The following is an 8,396-nucleotide window of genomic DNA, read 5'->3' as shown; positions in this document are numbered from 1 at the left end:
ATCGTATATGCGATTTTTCGCTGGTATACACGTATCGTCGAAAACCGAAAAATTGAAATCTCGTCCATATTCATTGATTTTATATTCTATCGACCCAGAGTGGAGAATATAACAAGAATATAACGTTTATACTATATGTAAATAGTAGTTATAACATGAAAATTGTCGAAAACAATAATCGACACATGCGAATTTCGCTATATGAGAATATTAAATCGTGAAATCTTTGAAAATACTTATTGCACTTTGTGAAAAGTATTACCAATCGATTCAGGACGTTGCGTTTCATAAGATCGAACAACTATTTCATATTGGAATCGAAGTTTTTAACACCGTTTCATATCGAATATATTATTATTCGCTCATTTACGTGCATCGTCGAAATACAAAAAATTGATATCACATTCAATTTCATTGATTTTATATTCTATCGATGCAGAATGAAGAATATAACAAGAATATAACGTTTCTACTTGGTGTAGATAGCCTTAAAATATGGAAATTTTCGAAGATTACTATCGACACATGCGATTCTCGCTATATGAGAATATAAAATCGTGAAATCTATGCAAATACATGTGCCACAGTTTGAAAAATTTTAGCAATCGATTCAGATTAGTGCGTTTCATATGATCAAACACGTATTTCATTTTGGAATCCAAGTTTTTAAAATTGTCACTCATCGTATATATGATTTTTCGCTCATATATGCGTATCGTAGAAATACGAAAAGTTGAAATCTCATTTAATTTCATTGATTTTATATTCCATCGACGCAAAATGAAGAATATAACAATAATAAAAGTTTCTAATATGTATAGATACGCGTTATAACATGAAAATTTTCGGAAACAACAATCGACGAATGCGGATTTAGCTTTATGAGAAAATAAAAACGTGCAATTTTTGAAAATACTTGTGCCGCAGTTTGAAAAGTGTTACCAATCGATTCAGAACATTACATTTCTTATGATCAAAAACTTATTTCATTTTGGAATCCAAGATTTTAACATTTTTTCACATCGTATATACGATTTTTCGCCCAAATACGCGAATCGTCAAAATCCGAAAAGTTGAAATCTCAAAGAATTTCATTGATTTTATATTCCATCGACGCAGAATGAAGAATATAACAAGAATATTACGATATTATTATGTGTAGGTTCGCGTTATTGTATGAAAATTTTCGAAAACTATAATCGACTCTTGCGAATTTCGATATAAGAAGATGAAATCGTGAAATCTTTGAAAATACATATGGAACACTTTGAAAATCTACCAATAAATTCAGAACAGAGCATTTCATAAGATCAAATACCTATTTTATATTGGAATCGGAGTTTTTAACATTGTTTCATTTCATTTATACTATTACTCGCTCATATACACATATCGTCGAAATATGAAATGTTGAAATCTTATTCAATTTCATTGATTTTAAATTTTATCGATGCAGAAAGAAGAATATAACAAGAATATAATTTTTTTAATGTGTGTAAATACATGCCTTAACGTGAAAATTGTCCATATAAATAATTGACTCATGCGAATTTCGCTATATGTTGGGATTAAATTTAAGACTCTTCGAAAATACTTGTACTACAGTTTGGAAAATGTTACCAATCGATTCAGAAAATTGCATTTCATTAGATCAAACAACTATTTTTATTGGATTCGAAGATTTTAACATATTTTCATACCGTAAATACTATTTTTCGCTCACATAGGCGCAAAGTCGAAACAGGAAAAGTAGATATCTCAATCAATTAAATTGTTTTAAAATTATATCGACGTAGAATAAAGAACGTAACAAGAATATAACTTTTTACTACGTGTACATACCCATTTAAACATGAAAATTGTCGATAAATATAATCGAAAATGCAAATTTCGCTACAAGTGTAATACTAATTGTAGAATATTCCATAATATTCGTTCCCCAATTAGGAAACTATTACCAAACTATTCAGCACACTGCATCTCCTAAGATCAATCCACTCTTTTTATTGAAATCGAGGTTTTTAACATTATTACATTATGATATATGTAATATCTTGAGAATACGCTTATCATCGAAACAGGAAATGTTGAAATATCTTCTAATTCCTTAGATATTATATACTATCGAAGCAGAATAGAGAACATAAGATGATCATAGCGTTTCTACGAAGATTATACACGTGTATTAACTGAAAAATCGTTTTATAAAATAGGAGATACATGCGAATATCCTACGGATGTGAAAAATCTTAAAAATTACGAAAGCACCACAGTTTGCAGAATATCGATTCAGCACTCTGGATTACTAGATATCAAGTTACTATTTTAAATGGTAAATGGTATTTAACATGTTCTTTTAATGTTATACTGTTCTGAAAGCGACTAACCATATCTTCGTTATTTAAAAAGTGGTATTTACAGTCAATTTCATAGATGAATTAATCACATGGACGCAAAACAAGAAAAATAACTATAATATAACGCTTTTAAAAAGATCAAATATATGGTAAAAAAACAATAACGATAATAATAACAATAATAATATTAAAAACAAAAAATAAAAGTAATAATAATAACAATTATAATTTACCAAAGAAATTATAATCATAATAAATGTAATATAAATAATAACAATAACGTTAGTGAAGTTAAAAAACATGAAAGGTATAATCATAATAACATCCATAATGATAAGAATAATGATAAAATTAATAACGAAAGTAATGATATTAATAATAATTGAAAAAGTAGCAACGATAATAACGATAATAACGAATTATAATATTAGCGATTATAATAATAATATTAATAATAACGGTAAAAAAAAAAATAGCGATTATAACGATAATAACTATAATAACGATAATAACGATAACAAGGGTAATAATAATGATAATAATAACGTTAATAATCAAAATAACAATATTAACAAAATAACAATAATAACGATTATATCGATAATAACAATAATATCGATAATAATGATAATGAAAATGATAAGGATAATAACGTTAATAACATTAATAATATCAATGATAATAATAATAACTGTAAATACTATAATAATAATAATAGAAATAATAATAATAACCATAATTATAACAATAATAATAAAAATAATAATAATAAAACGATAATAACTTTAATAGTATTAATAACGATGATAACGTTAATGGCGATGATAACAAAAATAACCATAATAACAATAATACAAATATTATACTTAATAACGATATTAATAATAATAATAATAATAATAATAATAACGTAAGAACGATGATAATAATAATAAAGATAATAAGGATAATATGATAATAACCACAATAACGATAATAACGATAATAACGATAATAACGATTATAGAAATAATAACCATAATAACAATAATAACCTTAATCACAATAATGACGATTATAACGATTATAAATATAAATACGACAATAGCGACATTAATGATAATAACGATAATAATAATAATAATAAAAATAATAACGTAAGAACGATGATTATAATAATAACGATAATAAGAATAATACGATAATAACGATAAGAACGATTGTAAGATAACGATAATAACGATTGAGCTATAATAACGATAATAATAATTATAATAATAATAACAATAATAATAATAGCGAAAATATCGATGATAATAATACAAATTTTAATAACTATAATGACGATAATAACGTTAATAACGATAATAATGGCCTTAATTATAGCCAATACTAACGATAATAACGATAATACCGATAATAACGGTAATATTAATAAAAATAATAATAATGGATATAATAATAATAACTATAAAAACGTTAATAATAATAATAATAATAATAATAACAGTAATAACGTTAATAATAATACATACGATAATAACGGTATTTAAGATTATAACGATAATAACGATTATAAGGATAATAACAATAATAACAATAATAACTATAAAAACGAAAATATCGATAAAATTAATATTATTAATAATATACTCGATAATGACAAAAGTAATGAATACAACGATAATAGGGATAATATCAATTTTATTGATAATAAAAATAATAATAATTATAATAACGATAATAACGATAATAACGCTAAAATCAAAAATTACGTTAATATCAGTAATAATGACAAAGATAATAATTATAACGATGAAAACGATAATAATGTAATAATAACGATATTCATAATAATAATAATAACAATAAAAATATTAACGATAATAACTTTAATATCAGTAATAACAACACTTGCGATAATAGAAATAACAATAATAATAAAAATAATACTAAAGATTATAAAAAAAATAACGATAATAACATTAATAATAACAATAATAATAATAATAATAATAATAATAATAATAATAATAATAATAATAATAATAATAATAATAATAATAACAATAATAATAACTTCAATAATAGTAATAACGATTATAACCTTAATGACGATAATAACTATAATTACGATTATAACGATTATGAAGATAATAACGATAGTAACAATAACAATCATAATAAGAATTATAACGAAAATAGTGATATTAACTGTTAAAACGATAATAAGGATAATGACGATAATAGCGATAATAACGGAATAACAGTAATAATAATAATGATAATAATACCGAAAATAATAAAAACAACGATAATAGCGATAATAAATGTAATAATGATTGTAGCCATAATAACTATAATAATGATAACAACGATAATGGCGATAATAAGCATATTAACATTAATAACGATAATGAGAAAAATAATAATAATAATAACGATTAATACTACAATAATAATTATTATAATAATAATAAAAATAATATTAATAATAATTATAATAACGATAGTAACTTTAATAATAGTAAACACTATTATAACGATAATAACGATAAAAACGATAATACCAATAATAACGACAATAATAACAATAATAATAAGCATAACAACGATAATATCTATATTAATAATAATAACGATAATAACTGTAATAATCATAATAACGATAATAACTATAATAATAATAATAACGATAATAACGACAATGGCGATATTAACGATAATGACGTTTCTAAATATAATAAAGATTAAATATTTTAATAATAACGATAATAAAGATGTTAACGATAGTAGCCATAATAACGATAATAATAACGATAGGAATATTAATAATAATTATTATATTAAAGATAAAAAAGGTAAAAGCTATATTAACGGTAATAACGATGACAAAAATATTAATTGTAATAATAATAACGATAATAACGGAAAAATTATTAATAACTAAAGTAACGATAATGCAGATATTAGTGATTATAATTATAGTAACAAAAATTACGATAATAACAGTATTGACGATAATAACGATAATAACGTTAATAACGATTATAAAGAAGAAATGAAAATAATATTGACAAAAACGATAATATCGATTACCGGTAAAGTTAAATATAATAAAGAAAATAACGATAATAGCGATTATAAGGATAATAACGATAATAACGAAAATAACAATAGTAATTATAATAACAGAAATATTGATAATATTATTAATAATAAAATCGATAATGATATAAATAGCGGATATAACGGTAAATACGATAATATCGATAATAATGATAATAACGATAATAATAATAATGACGATAATAACGATTATGACGCTAAAATCGAAAATAACATAAGTAACGATAATAATAACGATAAAAATATTTATAACGGTAATAACGACAATAACTATAATAATAATACGTAGAAGAAGAATATTAATAATAATAATAATATTAATGGATATAATAACAACGATAATAACTATATTTATAATAACAGCAAGTATAGAGATGATAACGATAATAACGATAATAACCATAAAAACGATAATAAAGATAATGCCCATAATAAGAATTATAGTAATAATAACGATAATAATGATGATTATAGTAATAAAAATAACAATGATAATGACGGTAATAACGATAATAGCTTTAATAACGATAATAATAACGATAATAATAAAAAAAATAATAATGGTAATTTTAATATTAATAATAACAACAATAACAACGGTAATAATAATAATAATTATAATTACGATAATAACGATAATAAATATAATAATGAGAATATCGATTATAAAGATAAAAAGGATAATAACAACGATAATAACGATATCAGCGATTATAAGGGTAATAACAATAATAAAGATAACAATGATAATAATAATAATAATAACCATAATAAAAATATTAAAATTAACGATAAAAATGATAATATCGGTAATAACGATAAGAAAGATAATAACTATAAATTTAATAATAGTAGTAATAAGAATAATAACTTTAATAACGATAATAACGATAGCAATAATAATAATAATAATAATAAAGATAACGATAATAATAGTGTTAATAACGATAATAACAATAATAAAGATAATCACTGTAATAACGATAATAACGGTAATAACGACAATAACGTAAAGAACGACGATAACTTAAGTAACGATTATAAAAATAATAATTATTCTAACAATAATAATAATAACAATAATAATAATAACAAAAAAAAATAAAAGTACAGATAATATTGATAATAACGATAATAACGATAATAATCATTACAACGATAATAAGCGTGGTAACGATAATAACTATAATAATAACGATGATAAAGATAATAACGATAATAAAGATAACAATGATAAAAATATAATAACCATAATGATAATATTAAAATTAACGTTAAATAGGATAATAACGATAATAACGATAATAAAGAGAATAACGTAAAATATAATAATAATAATATTAACGTTATTAACGATCATAAGGATAATAACAATAATATGTATACTATGGATAACAATAAATATAGTGATAATAGCGATAATAACGAGAATAACGATTATAACGATAATAAGGACAATAATAATTATAATAATTATAATAAAAATAGAAAGAGAAAAACGATACTAATAGTAATAATAGCAATAATTATAAAATCGATAATATCGATAATAATAATAATAATAACGGAACAATAAAAATAGAGATAAAAATGTTATCAACAATAAAAACGATTATAGTGATAATGACTAGAATAACGATAATAACGATATAACGATAATAACGTTTTTAACGATTATAATAATGATAGTAATAGTAATAACGATAATAACAATAATAACGATAATAATAATAATAAGGACAATAACGTAAATAACGACAAAAACAATAGTAACGTTTGTAACGATAATAATAACGATATTAATTATAATAATAATAATAACAACGATAATAAAGGTATTAATAAGTATAACAATAACAAAAATGATAACGATATTAACGATTATAACTATAATAAAAGTTATAATGATAATAATAATGATAAATACGATAATAACGATAATAACGATAACAGCGATCATATCGATAATAATGATAATAACAATAATATTAATACTAACGATTTTAATAAAAATAAACATTATAACTATTAACGGTAATGACGAGAATAACAATAATAATTATGATAATCTTAATTATAACGATTATAAGGATATTAACGATAATAATAACAAGAATAATATTAATAATAATAATTATAATAACGATAATAAATATTAATACAGTAATAGAGATAGTAACGAAAAGGATAATAATAATAGCAATAATACTACTAATAATAATAATATTGATATTAATAGTAACGACGATAATATAGATAATAACATTAATAACAATATAGGCAATAATAACAATAATAACACCATTATCAATAAAAACGATAATAACATTAATAATGTTAATTACGATTACATTGACGATAATCTTTATTATAGTGATAATAACAGTACTAATAGTAATAATAATAATAATAACGATAATAAAGATTGTAATGAAAATGAAAATAATTATTGTATTAATAACGACAATAACGTTAAACATAATAATAATAACAATAATACCGACAATATCTATATTAACGATATTAACGTTAATAACGATAATAACGAAATTGACGAGAATAACGATAATAATAATTTTTTTTTCTTTTTTTTTGATGGTCTGAGAATGCCAATCTTTATGCACTAACTCGCGGACCCCGCCTGCCAGAGGAACTTCCCTATTCGGTTCTCCTATTAAGGTCCTTGGAGTGTCGGGCTCACCTTTGGAATATGCATCACCGACTAACCTCATATCCATCCTAGTGGCATAGTGAGACCATTCCGGCACCGCCATGTGGCATTACTTCAGGATGGCGCCACTGCATCAGGTCCCTTTACGGGACTCTCCATTCGGCTGTGCGGGGCAGAAGCCTGGAGCAACGTTGGGGGCAGGTCTATGGGCCGCCCATCTCGTTCTTTTTTCTGCGCAAGATGGCCCTGACGTACCAGGC

This window comes from Vespa mandarinia, unplaced genomic scaffold, assembly GCF_050613455.1.
Source record: "Vespa mandarinia isolate Hongniang unplaced genomic scaffold, ASM5061345v1 scaffold_52, whole genome shotgun sequence".
Taxonomy (NCBI): domain Eukaryota; kingdom Metazoa; phylum Arthropoda; class Insecta; order Hymenoptera; family Vespidae; genus Vespa; species Vespa mandarinia.
This window is presented reverse-complemented; position numbering follows the sequence as displayed.